Here is a 21,075-nt window from a genome sequence, read left to right as displayed (position 1 = left end):
ATTACTGTGCCATGAATTTGAATAAAACTTTATTTCCCCTGGCTGAGCCCATCTGTACGCTTTGTTGTTGTACTCATTAAAAAAAAAAAAGGACAATGGTGAGTAGAAGGAAAGAGGGAAGGTAGAAGTATGGCGAGTTGCTTGGGAGAGGGGTCGAGAAGGGGGCGGGGGTATTATTGTGATTCCCAGGGCACTTGGTGGCTACGATTATATGTTGGTAAAAAAAAAAAAAAAAATCTCAGTTTTCAAAGGTAATGAGAATCTAATGAGCCTTGACTTTTCCCCCCTCAGTGTTCACAGGTATTCAGCTCTCCACTCCACAACAGGTTCCCCCGAGGAGAAACGCACAGGATGGGAGACAAGGTTAGGCCTTACTACACAAGCCATGTTGATGGATAGATAGAGGCACAAATGGGTGGCGGTGTGAGAGTGGAAGGTGAGGTTTAGGAGATGAGTGGGGAGAAGAGGGGACGGCGGGGAAGGAATGGCACAGTTACAGGACTGAGGGGAAAAAGGGGGCGGTGCACGAGCCGCACTGACAAAAGTGTGGCTAACCCCTTTTCACAGCAAAAATGGAATGGAAGTTGAGGGAGGGCTTGTGAATCTGCATGATTTTTTTTTTTTGTGGTTGGGCAGCTGTGAAGAAAGAGGCAGGTAAAAGGGAAGTGGGAGGAAAGGGCAGAACTAAACATTTCTACGTAAACAGTCACAGTCATTCTGACGGACATACATGGCGTGAAAATATACTCCTTTCCTGTTCTTACACTGGTCAAGTTCCTCGTACACACGAAGCACAGGCTATATTAGATCTTAGATATTAGATATTAGATTATATCAACAATTCAGAATAAAGTGTAGTGCATGAATTGTGTACAATACATCGCAATAATTTGTTATAAAGTAAATTATACAAATATTTTGACTTGTAACTCAAGCAAACTTTGACTTGAGAGCATCCCAAGATTATTTTGGGCTTATTATGGGTTACTTTTACTTAGTTAGTTATGTAATAAAATACGTTTTATAATTGTTTTTCTTTATATCAAATGAGGATGCAAAGCTCCTAAACAGGTTTGGCATCTTGTAAGACATGTAACGCAGAATTTGTCATTTGAAATGCACTGGCACCATATTTTCCACGAGTTGGTGAATCATAACAGTGCAGTGTAATGCACTTGTGTCTCTCTTGCTGTTTGCTAAATAAAAGTTTCCTGTCAAGACGGCGCGGTTTTAAGGAAATATCTCCGTCCACACGGAACCCCCCCCCCAAAGCGACTCAAACCGCTGTAGTACACACACCAGGCCTGGAAGTGGCGCTGTAACACTGTTGCGTCAAAAACAGACGCATCAAAAACGGAGCAGAAGAAGTGGGGGCACGCATCGGCCATTGTAAATGTCGTTACGTGCTGTCACGCGGGGGTTAAGGGTTAGGAAGGTGAGGCTATGACATCATCATTTTTCTAAAGCATCATATTCGACATGGTACCAGCGTTTTTGAGATTCTCCCCACTCTGGCTGGCTTTCAACTACCATTTAAATGTGCTCTTCATCCTCATATCACCAACATTCTCTGCTCCCTTTTAAACCCTGTTGATCATGCTGGACTCTGACTTTATCTGGAAAATTAGCCTGATGAAAAGATCCAAGACAGACTATCCCCGTCTCTGACCTTGTGTTACACTGACAGGCCAGTGTGACTCTTCATCCCTTTTTCTCCCTCCACCACCTGCCTTTACTTTGACTTTAAAAGTCAGAGGTACACTCTCGCTTTCAGGCTGCCTTAATGAGGGCCCAGTGCAGTCGACTGGTGATAGGACTGTTAATGAGAGACTCATCTGAAAGAAAAGGAGGCATTGGGTGGTGGCAGTGGAATGAGGGAGGGATGGTTGTAGAGGAGGGGATGAGATGAGAGAGGGGGAGAAAAACACAAAGTGTTAAAGGCTGTACCAGGTAAGCACGGGCACAGCCTTTGATCGCGGATATAATTTAAGTAAAGATTTTTCAAATTGTTTAAACTGTTAGAGGTGTGTGTTTGTGTACGCAAGAGACCTTGGGCCCTTCTGAGAGCCCGTTTGCTGGCATTCTTGTTGAGGATTGATTGTCTTTGTTGTGGTAATCTGAAATTAATTTGCACTTGAACCCATCTTTCTTCTGGGCTCAATTTTAAAACGCTGTTATAATTACGTGCCCCCCACACGAAAACCAAGAACTAAGGCACTGATGTGATGAGCCGGGAATATTTTAATTCCCCAGGTACTTAAGAGTCCCTTTCCCTTTTTTCTCCTTCTGTCTTCACTCAAGACTTATCTTGCAAGGTAATAAAACAAAATGTTCCCATGCGTGGGGCTTAAGCAAAAGGTATTTGCCTGAGGGGGAACAGTAATAAGAGCTGTATTGCTACACATTTACTCATGTACTTTCTTAGTAGGTCATCCAGTGGTCTCCAATGATGTTTAACTTTGGTTAATGCAAGCTGATGCGTGGCTGAGCGCTGTCAATAAAGAGCTGCGCTCTGATGATGAGCGCAGGGGAACATACACTCGATATATATATATATATATATATACACACATATATATATATATATATATATATATATATATATATATATATATATATATATAACAATACACGCGTGCAAACACAAGGATGTTCGTCACAGTTGGTAAACCAATAATAACCCTTTTTTTTTTCATTTCCTCATTTAACTTAAAAAGGGTATCAGGTTTCACCCAATTTCCCATTAGGGACTCATACATGCAAGCACACATATTGGGGTTGTTAACAAGATTTGTGAAGCATTAGTCAGTTCTGACAGGGGGTGTTTGTAATATAAAACTATTTAAGACTACCTGCTAACATCTGCTATTGATCTTAGCTGTGTGCTTCTCCCCTTTGTTCCCAGCATGAGCTGCTAATAACCTTATCAGTCATCTTTTAGTTTTAGCTCAGTCTGCTGTTTGTTGTTAGGGCTTTTTTTAATGGGAGAGGGAGTATTACCTGACTCAAAGCTGCAGGAACCATCTTCAGTGATTTCCTGCGGTGTTACTTTTGTGTTAAAAGGGCCTCAGAGGTCACCGGCCCAGGGCAGAAATTCTTTCAGTGTGACACCTCATGTGAGACTCAGAGAGATAAGCAAACATAGAGCTAGACCCACTGCTGAATATAATTAGCAAGAACAAACATTCCACACATCACTATATCATGTCTTGTGACTTGAATTGTTGGCTTATAATTTAGCCACAACTTGATACATTTACACATTGTTATTATTGTAACATTATATTTTTTGACAGCTGTGTAGTAACTGTTTTTATTTTCAGTCAAACCTTGTATTTCACAATATTTGATTCCTTTAAATTGCCATCATTCAACTGCAAATCATTTCAAATGTTGCACAATGGTATTAGTTTATTTTTAAAGGGGAAAACACGCATATCATTACACATCAGGGGTCGTCTGCCCTCTTGTTGTTACTCGCTCTCAGCTGTCATCTCTGCCTTTTCCATGGAAAAAAATATCTAATGAAGCATAATAGCCATGCAGAATATGGAAAACTCTGCTAATTGTCTGTCTTCCCATTGATTGAGGGCTAAGTGTGTGTGTGTGTGTGTGTGGCGTCTCCCCGACAGTGAACACTGCTGTCTGCTGACAGACAAGGCCTGCTGCTAAAGCCATTGCAATAATCATAAAGATTAGGAAAACAGTGGGAAGACAAGTGTTCACAGTGGGCCGCTATTTTTGCATTGGTACTCCCAAAAAATAACAACTGGCAAACATAGACATAACTGTTTTAGACATAACAGCACATATGCGTGTGTAATTACACAAGCAGGTGTGGTCTTCGCGTATCATGACCACATGTGTTATGCACATGAAGTTTTAGCAGAAAAAGCTAATATGCACGGACACATCCTGTGTCTGTGGAGTATGCAAAGAGTCACCAACTGTATGGAGAGATCAAGCATTAATTACTGAATTTAAAATGAAGCGCAACAACAGAACACCAGTGTCGAGTGCATTTCATTTCGGTTATAAGTGGCATATACGTCGCAAACTCACATACGCATACTGTCGGTTGCAGAAAATAGGGCAGAGTCAATACAAGCGAGGAACCACATCACGCCGTCGTCGCAAACCGCTCTCAGACGCACGACACCGAAGAAACTTGTCATGCAAATGTGTGTGACAGATCTCTTCACAGAGAGAGGACAACTAAGTAACAAACAAAACAATGCTTACAGCAACAAAACTTGTGAAGACGGAATCCTGTCACTAATTGAATCTGACGGCGAGCGAGGAATAGAGAAATATTGTTCATTTGTTATACAAAAACAAATTTTATTATACATAATTCACTTTACGCACATTTTGTTGTTGCAATTCACACCGCATCACGCTTCCGAAATTATCATTCTGAATATGCAACAGTTTTAATAATTTAACATGCCAGTGTTTATTTTTCAACACGCCGCATTTGGAATGAATTTGTTTGAATTTAGTCTCAGTTTTGTTTATTTCTCCTTTTGATAGTGCTTGTTTTCTGCTCTCGCTCGAAAGTGTGTCATTTAGAGAGGCACTTCTCTTCCTGTCCTCAAATAGATCGGGGTCTCGCCAAGTTAGAATCACAAATGTTCAGCATTTCTCTTCATTAGGAACAAACAAATTCCACCGCCTTCAAAGCTGAGCTACAAAACATGCGCCGAGTCCCTTTGAACGTAGCGACACAGTGTTCGGTCTGAGGACTCACAAGTATCTCTTCGATCGCACCTCACATTTCTATGGAAAAGTTATCTCTCGACCACTGCCAGTTATGTGCTTTATTTCCACAATGTGGCCAGCAGCTTTTGACTGTTATGTATCTGACACAAACCTCAGCAAATCACCCCCGCCCCACCACCACGAAAAAAAAAAAAAACAGAAGTCGTATTATTCTTCCACTTTACACTGCCTGCTTTCCGCGATAACATCTTGCGCTCATTGCGTTTGACTTGTACGTTAGTGACACCAACCTCAAAAGGGGCTCGCCACAGTTTACACACATACATTCTGCAGTGTCTCCTTTCTATCACTTTCTGTTTCATTCATATGAAAAAAAAAAAAAAAAGCAGATGCACACTTGATAGCATCTACTGGCCGCAGCTGGGCTTTTGCTCGTGTTAGAAAAAGGCCACATTTGTTTCCTGAAAAGTCTGAGACAGCGAGCAGGGCGCACCACAATACTAATACTGTGTGAGTATGTCTACTGGCTGCGTGTGAGTGTATATACAACTCTGTGTGTCTGTTTGCACGGCATTACTGTTTTTTTTTTTTTTTCTAAAAACAACACACACACACAAAAAAAAAACAAAGCAAATACAATGTGCGTAAATCTTCTCTCTTATCTCTGTTCATGAGGCCTTCCAGGCAATTTTCCATTCCAACTATTGATCGTTATCAGCCACGAACCCTACATAATGGATGATTTCCCCAAAACAAATCCTACTTGTACCCTCTCACAGCATTTACAATGAAACACAAAGATATGGAAAGGAACAAAACAAATATATCCATATTCCAAAAAAATCAATCACACTGACTAAAATTACAGTGTCGGCAATTCTTCATGCAAAATGCTATGTATTGGAAATTGATGGATTTGAATGTTTTCAGATTAGAAAATAGAACCATCACGCTCATTATTATTCATTATAGACATGCATATGGAAATGATTTAAAATTATAAAGATGAAGGGTTCAAATTTGACCTTGTCATAGAAAAAAATAGTACATTCAAACTAGTTGCTGTTCAGTCTGCATCGTACCCTTTTCATTAAAAAGATAATTAACAAAGATAAAGACAACAAAATCAAAACAAGGTCATAATCTTCAATCACAAAGATGCAAAACAGAAGCATCCCTATATAATTCATACATAGTCATTTATGAAAACGCCTACATAAATTACGATAATAACGACTATTGCAGCAATTTGTACTGAAGTAAAAAAAAGAAAGAAAAGAAATCAACCTAACAGAATGATCTACAGGTTCCTGACAGCTTAGATACTCCGAGTGTATAATACAGCCGAGGACAGACACTCTGCTCTTTTACACCTGCTGTGATGTTGGAGGCCATTGAACTACAGCGTCGCAAAATGGTCACGATGGTAGATTGCGAGAGTTAGTATGGATTTGCTGTCAGTTGGCCGAGCACTTCTCCTGTCTGTGACTGACTGATGGGTTGAGGCCCGAGGTAGGGAGCGGGAAGGCGGACTGGAGTTAAGCACTGTTTTGTGTGGCTGCTGGGTATAGCCTCTCTCTCCCCGCTCTGTTTGAGTAGCGTCTTTTATGTCTGGGCTATCTCTCCCTCTCTTTTTTCCACATACACCGTGCAATCCGACTAACGGCCAGCACGCCGTGGACTCACCGATGAATGGACACATACGTAGCTGTGCACATGCACACAGAAACAAACAGTCACGCCTCGGACTTAAGTTAAAACATACACGCACACACACACTTCAGAGGGGGCTGATGACATGATGGATTGCCTGTGTCAATGTCAGGACAGTCGGAATCAGCCTGTTGCTGATAAGGTGCACTAGAGCAGACCTACCCTACCCACCTAGACCAACACATTCTAATGGCATTCTTCCTTTTTATCGTGCACACAACCTGTGTGTCAAAATGTCTGTGTTTGAGCTGAGAGGGCTCGTGCAAGCTTTAGGAATGATTTTTTTATTTTTAAATGACTTTGCAGGGCTGTGTGTCTGGATCGCTCTTAGAGCGAATGCAGAGCAAATTAGTGTGTTCCACATGAGCTTTGTGCATGTGTGTGCGTGTGTGTGTGCACATGTTGCATGGGAAATAAATACAAATGTGCATGTGTGTGCTGACGCCTCATTGAGGTCTGGCTCGACAGCAGGCAGAATTGAGTACCTGCAGCAGCTTGCCACCTGTCATTTGTTATCCATCACATGAAGCGACACCCCAGCTTCAGTTATTGATGGTGCGTATGGTAATTCCACTTCTATCACCGCAGTGATGGGAAGTTGATACCGCCAATGAGAAAATATGGATGGCGTCAGAACTACTCAATTACTTTTATGAATAGTTTCTTCAAACTATCCTGAACTGACCATTTATCTCTCCTGATGGGTTTGACAAAGTGTATCGCATCAACGGCGATATACAGTTACACACGCGCGCGCGCGGTTTATGCAGCTTCTCACACGACTTGAAGTGAATGCATATTCAATTCATTACGGGGTCGTTACATTTTACTTTGCCAGGTCACAGTTAGGAAATAAAATGTAAGAATTTGGGGCGACAGGAGTTCAACTGAGGACACCTCCAAGTGCAACGTAACTGAGCTTGTTTGGTATTGTGTTCTCATTTGCCCAATTAGACCAGCAACACTGTGCTCTCCCTAGGTGCTAACTCGCTAAATGGGAAATTACACCATAAAGATAAGGAAGTGTCGGAGAATGTTTAGGGTCTCAGCATCGTGCTTTCATCGCGGCTGCTCAACACAGTTTGAGTAAAATTAATGAACCCACTGTGGCGGGTTTTCTGATGCATTTTTAAACAGCTCTTTTTCATTTCTGCGGTGACATTTTGATTGCATTCGTCCCAGCAATAGCTGTACGGGAGTGAGTGAGCGAGGAGTCACAGAGAGAGAAAGAGAGAATCCCCGAAAAATAATCACTGTTATGCCAAAGTGATTTTGACATGAGTTGTACACACTGAGATGACATTTAATATGAGGACAGAAATAATGACTTTTACAGCAAACTGTAATGTGATAGCAACTGATTCTTAATCCGGTGAGTGCGTCTTCGTAAAAATTCCAAGAGATGGTGCACAGTGTGGCTTCTGACTGAGGCAAAAATCAGGAAATCCATTCATTTAATGGAAGTCTAGTGCAAAAAAATAATATATATATATACTGAGAAAATTAAACTGTTGAGTGTCAGAGTGCATGTCTGTTGAGCACAAATAAAGAGCAGGAGCAGTTTAATGACTTGTACAATTAGCGGCAGTTGTTAAAATATATTTCCTGAATAATACTGGAACTCGGTGAAAGGATTACTTTTATATTTTAATAGATAAATACCCTGAGAGAGAGATGGGGGTGAAATAAGAGGGGGGGGGGGAGCTAGGGTCACTGATATTGCAAGACACCACAGGATAATAAGCACCACAATCTCTGGTTACACATTGTTTTTAAATTCTTTTAATTGCATCTTCCCAGCTCTCATCAGGGGTGGCGACCCTAGAAGTGGGGTATGAGGTCACTCTCTAGCAGCAGCCTTTGAAGCCCCAGCGCCTACCTCTCTCCCTCTCTCCCCACCACTTTGTGTGGCCTTGAATTGCAAATTGTTTTAAAATACGCATAATGAGCATGGTGGCAAAATGTTGAGATTCTTTGTCTTTCCCTCACTCAGCCTTTAGCACAACTAAGTGAGTTAAGATGGCTCTATTGAATTACAAACGATTATTTTACTTACTCCTACCCGGCGCATGCATAATGAAAGAGAGGAGAAAAGAGGAGCAGAAGCTCCAGTGATTGTGACTGTGAGGATGGTGATTTCTATATCCACACAAGATAATTTTAATGATGCTGCCTGGAGGTTATTATTAAGCAAACCGTCAAGCAATGTGTGTAATTATACATAGTAGTAAAGTTTTCATATTGACAGATTTTTATTATGCATGCCTATATATATACCTTTGATAGTCGGCGCACATGCACAGAAATTCACCGTCTTTGTTCTTAAAATACAACCAGACAGATTGGCTTTCTTGAGAAATTTAACACGCCGACTGACAAATTAAGTACTATTATGTCCTGCTGCCAGTGTTGTCCAGGGATCATGAAAAAATACATGTTTAATCTCAATGAGGCTTTCCTGGTTAAAGGTTATTAATAAATAAATAAACAATATGTTTTGGGGAAAAAAAGAAAAAAAATTCAATTGTCCATCACATCACCATCACAACAAATAGCACCCTTCAGTTCTGCACTAAACTACACAGTGGATGCAGTAAAGCACAGTTAACGTGATATATCATTATCATCATTTGGAATGTATGTGGTCACCATTGGTGGCTCAGCACATCTGAATATATGCCAGATATATATATATATATATACTGAATAGTTATCAGGGGGTGGAGTTGGAGAAAGAATTCAGTTTGAATAGAAGACTCTCGAAGAATTTGCCTACTTCTCACTTGATGTATAACATCAGTTAAACACATTAGGTCGATTTTAAAAGAACACATAACTAAATAAATTGTGGCCCTGTCTAAAAGGAAACAGACAATAAAGCATGGTACCAGTACGGGGTATGAGTGGATAACAGCAGGTATTATCCAACGGGTGCCCAGTTGCAGGTGATGTCTGTGAACTTCCACAAAATGAAAGTTCTTGACCGGTTTTCACTTGATAAGAACATGCTGGAAGGGTTCCACAACAGGAAAATACAACAGTTTAGTGGATGCCAAGCATCATCAGTGACTGCTGTAAGGTAAGGCAGTTTGCAGCAGTAATTTGTGGTTCCAAACATATTCTTTCCTTGTGATTTATAAAAGGTAAATCGTAACGTGCCATGATTGTGTCTTCAACTATGTAATTAGTCATGCAGTGTAAACACTAAATCTTTTTTTTTTTTTTTGGTGAAAATCAGACAGTGGCAAACACTCATGAAACATGGGATGCACTGGCCTGGATAGATTTCACACCATAATCACTTTATCGGGGTATCAGGGAAATGTGTATACCAGTTGTCCTGCTGTGCGCTATGAAAATCCAATAACAGATGCCTTCAGTGCTAAACCAAACAAATCAATTCGCCCAAACAAATCACTCAGGTAAAAGCACTCATTTACGGCGCTTGCAGATTTATCAGTAACAGTTTAACACAGCGACACAAGCCGAGAGGGTCAAACCTCTGTCACTGCAAGCCTATTGTCTCCCCTTCACTTCTCTAAATCTCGAGTCATATTGTCCCGCCGCTATTAATAACTGACTCGACACTCCCTTTGACACCAACACAGTGGACAAGATGGCTACACGCCATTCTGAGACGCGATTAAGCTGGTCTTTGGGAGAGCCACGGCGGCGTCACCGGTGGTTCAAAAGCTGCCTCTAAACTAGAAAAGAGCATTAGAATGCATTTCATGCTTGGCTCACAGAAAAGTGCAGAGCTGAAATTTACACCTTATTTGATGTCCGTCTCCCTGCTGTTAATTGGTAAAAGGATCCCTGACCCTTTTGATCTCCTTCACAATCCCCTAAATGCCCAAGTCTGCTAAACTGTTAGGCAGGAGATATACCCTGCAGTTGCCCAGTAATGTAAAGACTCTCTCTCACACTTGCTTATTTTTTTTTTTTCCTCACTCCATCCTATTCGGCTTTCTTGCCTTTGGTTTATGTCCACGCTGTGGAGAAATAAGAGATGACAGTTGTTACAGATATGCCGGTTTAATTACTTGTCAGCTTATAGCCCATATCTCTGCTGCCCAACGCTGAAGCTTAACTTTTTCTAGTAGCTTAAAGCATGACCAGCCTCCAGTGCTTTAGTATTTAGCCATAAAACCCAGGAAATCTGAAAGATAAAAAAAAAAAAAAAAAGACGAACAGCTTTTCTAATTTTATGGGGAAGAGTGGGCAGTTTTCTGTCACTGTTGGAATTGGCTTTCTTTCTCTGTTCCCCCTCTGTGCAACAGTGAGAGAAGAAGGGACAGAAAGAGAGAATCTCGTAGAGAATGAAATTACATCACATGCAGGGATGCATTGGTGTAGGATAAGCAGAACATTTCTCATGGCTTGTGGTGCCACTGTTGACACTTTTAAGTCTGTGTGCAAATGGAGATGCATTTAAGGATGTTTTTTTTTCTTCTTACTCTTGGAGGAGGGCCATCCCACTTAGGCTAAGTGACTATAGGTGCTGCTGTGCAAGTGCATTTGAAGTATACAGTGCCTGTGAAATGTAACACCTTGCACGGGTTATTGAATTTGTGGATTTAGAATTATATTCAATCACACAACAGTAAGTAATAGTGAATGTAGCAGGGGGCACCTCAGCCCTCAAACTCTCCATGGCTTTCAACAGGCAACCCTCTGTTTGCAAGCCAATGCCCATTCCTCTTGGCCACGGGCTGACCATTAGTGGGGGAAAAGAGTGTGCGCCATACACGCATGTGTGTGTGTGTGTGTTTTATTTTTACATATGAGATTAAATGATGCAATGCTCTTATGGACATAATTGAAAAATGTGCAATCCTCATGTCCAATCACTTTATTAATAACACATCTGTGATGACTGAACCACTGGTTCAATTATGACACTTGTGTTAGGAAGCAAAGCCAATTGATTGTGTTAGCAGAGGAATCAACGGCTCCAGTCAAATAAATATGGTTTATTTCCGAATCTGAAGAAGTAATTTATTTATTTGCCTAACACTCAAACTATCTGCATATCTCAGTGGCTCAATCTTTTTTTTTAATACATCTTATTTTTGTAATTAATGTATAATGCTATTTAGAAAACAAAATAAATACACATTAAATGTGTGCATATAAATGTTAGAAAAGTCCTTTTCCCCGTGGACAAGAATGCTTTTCATTCCATTTGAATGTCTTTTTATACAAAGGTAGCATGGTCCAGTTGTGGGTGTGTTTTAATTTTTTTTATTAATAAATTAAAAAAATAATTTCACAGAGCCACACAGGAACAGGGATGGATGGCAGTGAGCAAAAAAGAGCAGCAGAGTTTTGGACACACGCCTGCTTAGGGCCCATTGTTTCCGGGTTTGCACGGTGTTTATCCCTGGCTTTGTCTCCCACCATGATACATACTTTTCATTGAAGCAAAACAGATTATTTGTTACCATAGTTTCACCATTGCTCAGTTTTACAGCAAAGCATAATAGGTTTATAATGGGGAAAATAAAACCCTCTTTTTGGATTGGGGGAAACAAAAAAAAAAAATAGATTACCTTTTCTTTTCATCAGTGATGATCACATTGTCAGTGTCTGGCAGAAGCTTTGTGTTTACATAGTTGATTTCTCAGGAAATCGGAAACACTTTCTTCCCTTATGATTTCTCATAAAGCTATGCCACACTGCAAACTGCACAAAAACAAAGACTTGGCAGGCAAAATGCTGCAATGAACATATAAAAGAGAGAGAGAGAGAGAGGATTAAATTTCTCTTTGGATAATGTTCCCTCATCACAATCTACAAAGCACATTTCCTTGCTCTGTCCGACAAACTACTCTGTCATACTGTATATATTACATTTTCATATAAAGGTGTATTGTCATATTAACCCCATGCCTCATTCTGCCTTCACTGTGCTGGAGCTGCTTCAGTATTAGTCTACAAATCGTGCTGATGATCATCCTGCATCACTGAGCAGTAAGGTTTTATACATAGTAGTAATGGCATTATTTTATGGCCATCATTTCAATGGGCTTTAGAATGGATCATAAAGCAAAGCAGTTTGCCGTTCTCTCACAGAACCCTCCACCTAATAATGAAAAGCCAAGATCAGCTGACTGCTAACTCTATTTACAAGCTCACATAATTCCATTGTGGCAGCACTATCAGAGTAAATACGCTTAGCCCAGTGATGCATACCGCGTAGAAAATGAAAGCAAGATGAGATAGAGGTCACATGACTGCAGAAACACCTTTTAAAACACTTAATGTGCCTCAGCTGATGTCCGAAGCATGTACGTTATTACCACAGTTGTGTGAAAGCTAATTAATGGATCATTTGAATGATATCGGAGATGCCTCACACGCACAGTTGGAGGCACTGACCTTCCCGGACGTGATCATTTCTCACCCAGGTCTTTTTTTTTTTTTTTTCAAATCATTTATTTTGCCAAGGGAGGCCATCGTCAGGATGGCATCTGCTTACTTTGTTTGATCAGACCTAAATTGAAATTCTGTCTTGGAGGGTAATATTATAAGGGAAAGTCGTCTGTGGAGATTGGTCAACTATCAATCTAATGTAATGTAACGTTAAAGGCATTATCATTCTGCACAACAAAGATGTCCAAAGGTTAAAAAAATAAAAATAACAAGGAGGAGAAGTTATCTTATATGTTATACTCATTACCTCAATCTTGTGCAGCGGTGTTCTTGAAAAAATGGAAACCACTGTGGATTTGCGTCTCACGAACACAAACCAACAAACAATCCTGGAACATGTGCTAATAAAACTGATGTCGCTATAAGGAACAAACGGTGCCCAATAAACAGAGATTGGAGCACAGACATGTGAGGGATATTCTTCCTCTTTCCAATGACTGAGTATGTGAGGGGACCGGCAAGAGAAAATCTTTTAATATTGCTCCAAGCAAAGATATCCCATTTAGACATCGTTCAAACAGTTATTAACAGTATTGATTTATGTTTGAGTGATTGGAAGCCGAGGGAGGGAGATGAAGTCAACCGTCATGACCTCTCGCCTGAGGACGGAAACTGCCTGACACAGATCACAGCTGTCTCACATGTGAAACTGCTCTTGCCGGTGACATGTCAGATCACTGGATACGGGCTACAGTGTGATAACTCTCAGTGCATGATATTGAACTGGTCTTTGCATCGCCTTCTCTCAAGACACGTTGCTCTCTGTTATAATAATAACAACATCGGCTGTCGCATGCATCCACCGCTGGCGTCGTCATTACCAGAATATTCAAAATGCTTCAGGGTTGTCCCTGTGTGAGTGGATATCAGTTTTGGTGTGACGACATTTCAAATAAGTAGCTTTAAATTACAGTCTATGAGTGTCTTCTGTAAGCAGTTACAGTGTGAAGAATAAACGGGACGTCCGTACTCTGTTTTCTCCGCGCGACGTGCCGTTTAATGTGTAGGCTTATTAAACAAGCGGATTCACTATCATTTTGGCATTTTACCCATCTGTTCTTTTTGGTCAATATCCCACTCACTCGACTGGAGGAGCTTAGCATACCAAATCTGCTCTTAATTATTTCTTATACATTTCTCAGAACCTCCCTCGGACTTTTCCGTTTATTTGCCCACCCAAAATACAGCGTGGAGTTAGCTGAAAAACGGCACAATGGAAGATCATCTATTTCAAAGGCAGAACTGAGCTGTTAAACATCGTAAAACATTATTGCAGCATGTCATTAGGTTATTAAGGGCTTACCCGGTAATTACATTAAGTACATTATACCATGCCATGCAGCCATTTAAAGAGAAGAGCAGTTTCCAGAAATAGGATTTGACACCGTTTGCGTGGTTTGCACTGAGCAAGCAGCCACAGAATGCCAATTAAGTGACTGCTCAAGTAGATGGAAATAGAAACAAAAATAATATATATATATATATATAGGAGTTCGCCTTATCTCATTATCTAATGCACTCACATTTAATTCCTTTTTTTGAATATATTTCAGCTTTTAATTTGATCAATGTTTTAACCAAATCCAACATCCTGTTGTTTCACCTCTCACTACTACATTGTTCTTCATTGCATTGTATATTTTCTTTCCAGCAGCCACCGCGGAACAGTTTTGCATCACTTACAAGAGTTGGCAGAGCATTAAAAGTTAACAGATGCAGTTTTCCATTTTTGCTAAAGAAGTACGCACGCCGTGGAACTAATTGTCAGTTGTTGATTTTGACTGAAATCGCTTGTACCTTTTCCGATCTCCAAACAAGTGACATTTCAGGCAGCAGTCTGCACCCTCCGTGAGATATTGAGCTCACTGATTGAAAGGGGGGGAAAAAAAAGCGCTTTCTTTTAAGAAATCAAACCCAGCAGCGGAATTCTCCACAGTCATAAGGTTAAGCTTTTGATCCAAGCACAGAGATGCTTTGAGGGGGGGGGAGAAAAAAAATAAATATTGTGAAATGAATACATGTTTGCATTCACCCTTACCTTTCTGCTGAGCACATACCCTTTTGAAGTCCTGTTTGTTCGGAAACACTCCCATCTCAGTGAGTCCAGGAAATTCCCCACTGTATACTAGTGCCGAGATTAGAGTAGTAATCCAAACTAACCCCAGAAATTCAAAGAACAGGCTCCAAACTAATATTTGAGCTCATGTCTCACAAGTGGGCCTTTTGTTCGTTTGTGACTCATAAAAAACGTGCTGTCATCTCAGATCTGTTTATGATAGATGGAGTGATTTAAACATAACTGATCCTGGCAAACGTCTACCAGGAAGAATTCTCATATAACGCTCAACATGACTGCGGCTGTGTGTTTTGGCGAGCTGGTGCATATTTTAATAACGTCCTTGTTGATATATATTAAAAAAAAAAAAAAAAAAAAACTGAAACTAACAATTGACACATATTTAGTGCATGTGCTTACAGACCACACAGTGTACTTGCTGCGAGTGTGTCTGTGTCAGATGGTGTCAGCCTCAGTTTAAGAGTCACACAGAGGAGCAGAGAGGGAGCTCACGTTCGCAAACACGCACAGAAGATGATTCCAGATGATTCCTCAGCCTGCCGCTGTCACGGGAGGCAGTGATGAATGAAAGGGTTCCAGTGGGCCTCACTGTTTATTTAGACCTCTTGTTTCTGACACAGTTCCCGCACAAAGAACCAGCGCTGAAGAGTCTTGGTATTAAAACATAACCCTACCAGACAACAATCAGCCGCCAGGGGCTTTCACCCCCCCATTTTTCCCCCTAATCCAACAGAAAAGCCCGATTGTTCTCCATTGTGGAACTTGGGACTGAGACCTGTTCAGGACCAGCAGTGAGGGGCAGTCGACTGTGGAAGGATTTCCAGTACATTAGGAGTATATGAAAGAGCAACTGACCAGGCTTAGATTGATATGACTGTGTCTACACAGGACAACATATGGGAAAGCAGTAATCCTCTCTCTGTGTTGGAACTGTGGGTATTTTTCTTGGGGATTTGAGCATAGGAGAGACAAATATGGATGGCCCTGTTTCCTATCTGTTATAACCTATTTTTACATACTTGCTGGCTGAGAATTGTGTGAGAAATGACGCCTTTGAAATGCTCCTACAAACGTAAAGTAGTACCGCTTTGTATGTAGCATGTATGTAAAACATTGCTTAGGCATAATGTATCGCTGTTTTCCTCTTTGTGAGCAGAATGGTCATGTGCATCGTTTTAAATTCCTCCTGTCATGGTTCCTTCCCAAGCATATGTTGAACCTTGAATGTTTTTTTGTCTGCTGAGATCATGACAAATCAACATTTTGGAGTGGCAATGGCATCGTACACAAAGTAAACATGTGTATCCAAGATCAGCACCGTGGTAAAACAGACTTATCACGAGATGCACATACTGCGCTTAAAGATACAGAGTTTGTGCTTTGTTTTCGCCCCAAAAATCACAAATGTGGTGCGGCAAGAGGGACCGACTGCCAATTGCTAATGCGAGAAAACAGCTGTGATGCAACACTGCATGTTTTAAATGCTTCAGAGATGCCTTCCGTTGAAAAAAAAAGAAAAGAAATGTTTTGTTGACAGGCTCCATTCCCTTGCAGGGTAAATGATGAGGGATAGAGAAGAGCCAAAAATATGATCAACTAACTATGAATATGCATATTCAAACAACAAGCACTGAGTCCAAATCTCTCTTCATGGAGCAGAATGTTAATTTTCTTCCATTTATTAATTCTAAACCCTATTCATGGCAAAAGAGTGGAGGTGAGTATAATTGTGCATTTTGTCAAATGTGATCAAATTATATTGGAAGCAGACTGAATTTGGTGTATTTGTATGCTAGTTTTTCAGAAGTGGTGTCCTGGTTTTAAATCCCCAAGTCTCAAGTGGGCACATCACAAAACCAACACATTTTGGCAGCAGGCTGGCAGTCTTTGCTCATATGAGGCCCAGAATTTAATGAGCATGAATAATGAATACTACTCAACATGCTGGTGACTGAGTAGGCTGCCAGTTATTAGGTCAATGAAGGCCTTGTTTAGCAGGGAACACTCGCTGTCTCACTGAATGATGGACTCCCACTATCCACAGATTCTACACACTGGAAATAACTTTTTCTAATGCGGCACATTAGCAGATGCCGGCAGACACCAAATTGCAGCTGAATCCTGTCCATGATTCCTGTTGGTGCATCATGGAGCTAATGGTGTCCACTGAAGACACTGTTAAACTCAAACTGTTGTTGTATTTTACGCAATAAGCTGATTCACATGGGGAGGTAACACGCTTTATAGATTTCAGTATTGTTAAAAGGGAAGGAAAAGTAAACTTGCACGAAAAGGCATAACTTATTTTGTCACATATATCTGTCTTGTCCCATTTAAAATAAATCAATAAATCAATAAAAAGCAGTCTACCCCTCGATCTATTGTTGGTGCATTTTATGACTTGGGAACTGTGCACGTTACCGAGAACAACCCGATAAATACGGATTCCAGAGAGGTGCCGTCTTTGCCCCGCAGGTACAATTCCATGCAATAGAAGCTGAGCTACTTGCAGAGTATTTAAAGGATAAAGAAAGTGTCGGTCGAGAGCAAGAGAGAAATACTGTCGAGAGAGCAATCCGGCAGTAGCAGAGTGGCAGAACCATGGCAGTGCAGGGAGAGAGAAAAAAAAAAATGCTCCAGATCTGTCAATCAAAACAGCTGTCATTTCAACAAGCTCAGCATCGAACAATCTGATGATTAATTATTGACAATCTCCGTCTTTGTTGCTTTCTCACACCTTCTCTCTCTGTGTCTATCTTGGTGTTTCTACCTTCCCTCACTCCCTTTCTTTCCCAAAGATTAGACACAGACTCCAACATGAAAGCTGCCGACCTGTGTTTGGGTCTGTCACAAGTGATTTCGCTGCTGGTGCCATGGCCCTACCCCTCCCCTTTAACGGGATATCCTCTCTCACTCTCTGACACTCTCTCTCTCTCTCTCTCTCTCTCTCTCTGTTTGTCCTCCCTATCTCCCCATCCTCAGTTGCTATGGCACCTGCCAGGTCCCCACAGGGACCCTCATATCTCCACTCATCCGCCTGCTCAACCCTGGTGTCAATTCTATCCAGCCCAGCTTCATGTCAGAGAATAGCAGGAGTAAGACCCCTCGCTGTTTAACACTCCAAAAGTTAACTGGGGTCTCTCTTCCTCCTCCAATAGAGAGACACACTTTCTTTTTCCTCCAGTGGAAATAAGACAGAATACAAAATACATTCTTGCCCCACTGAAGACGAGAGTTTTAGTACAGGATATATGAAACTTTTTTTGTCATTTCTAAATATTAAATGTGCTATAATGTTGGACCTCAGAAGCCTGTTGTGGGCCTGTTGGAACATTCCAAGTCTGACTGCAAAGAAAAGGCATCAAGACTAAGCAAAGGGAGTCACCACATTCCATCAGACCCTGCAAAGTTGTACCGCCTCACGGCCGCAAGGTCCCCCTAGACTTAGAATACGAGCTCCACTCGCAAGGTCAGCGCTTCCTCGCCTAACTCCCGCGGGTAACGGAGGTGCTGCAACGCACGCCAATCCTTACTAGTCTCATTCTCGCTGGACGAGCCGGGGACTTGCCTTTCCTGTGTCCTAGCTAAACATGCATCCCGGAGAACCACTGCACGCTCCCCGCATTCCTGCAGAGGTGAAGAAATTGGAGTCATGCAGTCCTGCTCAAGATTTGTGATCAATTCCTTCGACTGGTACTTGACGTCTCCACCCCTTTTCTTTCTTTCTGCTTGTTTTTCCCCCTGATTCCAAGGTATGTGCCTCAATTTACTACATTAATAAACAATTAACTTTCCTTCGAATGACTGCCACACGTCGTTTGCCAACACTGTCACTGACCTTGCATAACATTATGTTAAGTCATTATAAATTGAAACCATTAAACCAAGTCCAAATAAAACTGTTCATGCCACCCGTAACTTAAGTCTAAAAAAAATAAAAGTGTAGTGCATTTCTCAAATAATATTCAATATTTGTCTGCATAATGAGACCATTTACTTTTCTTAGGCAAATTTAAATATAACACTTTTGAGCTCAAGGAAGAAAGAAAGAACAAGACAAAAAAGAAAGACAATACAAGACAAGTCATCTGCATAACGGTGGCTGCCATGTCTCTGTCTGTCAGACGACATCCTGTCACAAACACGATGCTGTGGGCCTTGGAACCACATCCCATCCAAGTATCAGCCCCTTTTCCTGTCTCAGGCCATATGTTTCTGCTATTTCTCGGAGTAAAATCACATCTACAACACCCACTGCTGGTTGTTTACAGAAGTTTAAGCTCCTCTGATACATTCCTGCTAATGTTTGCATGCTTTTTAGCCCCATAGATAATACATGAGCTTGCTTGCTTTTTTTTTTCTTTTTTTTTTTTTCTTTTTTCAACAGAGGGAAGATGCTGCCATATGCATGGAAGAATAAACGAAGACCTAAACTGACAGCACCATCTGCCAAACACAGTTGACGTCAAGAGAATGGCCCCCGCTCAACACTTTGCCCGACTCTCAGGAGGATGCCACATTGTCATCAGTGCTAATACTAAATATTAATAATTTGTTGACCCCAAAGTGTTTAGAAATCACTGATGCAGACACATATTGCCCGTCTGAATGGCATATGCAGATGTCAGGTGAGCACCACCGGACTGCACTGCTCTGTGTGTGTGTGTGTGTGTGTGTTTTCCTGAAGCTTAGAGAAGACAACTTCCACCAGGACGTTCATGAATATTGCATTGTTTCGCATACCCATAGCTTCTCCTTTGTCTATCGTCCTTTTTCTCTTTCTCTCCTTCTTTCTCCCTCTCTCTCATACACACGCATACACATTCATTCAAAAGACAGGCTCATGGTGTCACAATAAACTATGTTGTGCATCTAAATATTTGTTCACGACGTATTTTGAAGGGTGAAATAACAAGAACAATAATTACAATAATTTAGACATTTTGTGCACAATTCAAACTAAACAAACAGATATTAGGGCCAATTAAATTGGAAACTTTGCATCAACATCATTATTAATTATGATCAGATTGCTCTCCTTTCTTGGTTTACATTGTAAGAACACTGTGTGCATTTTCTTTGAAGAATTAGAATCCTACAATTGCTCTCCAAAAAGTATTGTACCGTGTTGGACTGTGACATGTTTTTCTTCAGTCTACAATTATATGTATTTATTTATTGACTTCATACATGTGGCCCATATACCTAAATGAGGCATCAAGATTAATCCTGATTATGTACAAACACTGCAAATATAAATGTCTCTATGCTGTCATAAGCCCCACATTTGAAAAGCAGTGACAGTGGTAATTGTCCCTGATGGACCTCTCAGGCCTGACATATCTCTCTAGACACTAGATGTATTTCACCTTGGCATCTGCTGTGATCGCTTCTGTTTTCCTCCCATACGTCTTTATTAGTTTGTAACTGATGGGGACACGGCGGGATGTCACTTGATGAGAGGCACCATGTCGGTGAGACTGATTTATTCCCAGCATTTGCTCCGCGGTCGTGCCAACTGACCCAGTCCAATCCGCTTCCCACGCCAGCCACGCACGCACACACACACACACACACACACACAGACCCTAACATCTTGGAGGCCTCTCAGAATAGGACTCGTCCCACCAAGGTGCAGTAACTTTATACGAAAAGCATCCCCTGAGTCATTTCACAGATATCCGATTGAATTTCGCTTGAGATGGGAGTTGATGATGCAATCGAGTGTTTTCACATGCCGTCAGCACAAGATGGTTTCTGCTGACGTTTTGACCATGAGTTATAGCAGCACGAACAACCAGACACTTTTGCATTAATCCTCAGATCACAAGTCGGTCCCATATGGACAGCGAGTCTCAGATGTTTGACAGAACATAGTGGATAGCAAGGCTGCCATTTCAGGGATAATATGGAGTGGACGGCTAGTATTAGGCTAAGATCACGTTGCTTGAATCTGTTGAGCGGTGTTATAGTCCTTAAACTGCTAGTAAATGCTGAACATGAAATGAAATCTTTATTTCAATTCACTAGGGCCCTGGAGAAATGGACTCTTCTTGATTTATTTTTATCTTCAAATCATTATTTCAAATATATTTTCTGCATGTTTTACTGCCATTTGTTGATTCGAC

This window comes from Solea solea, chromosome 13, assembly GCF_958295425.1.
Source record: "Solea solea chromosome 13, fSolSol10.1, whole genome shotgun sequence".
In the NCBI taxonomy this organism is placed as follows: Eukaryota; Metazoa; Chordata; class Actinopteri; order Pleuronectiformes; family Soleidae; genus Solea; species Solea solea.
This window is presented reverse-complemented; position numbering follows the sequence as displayed.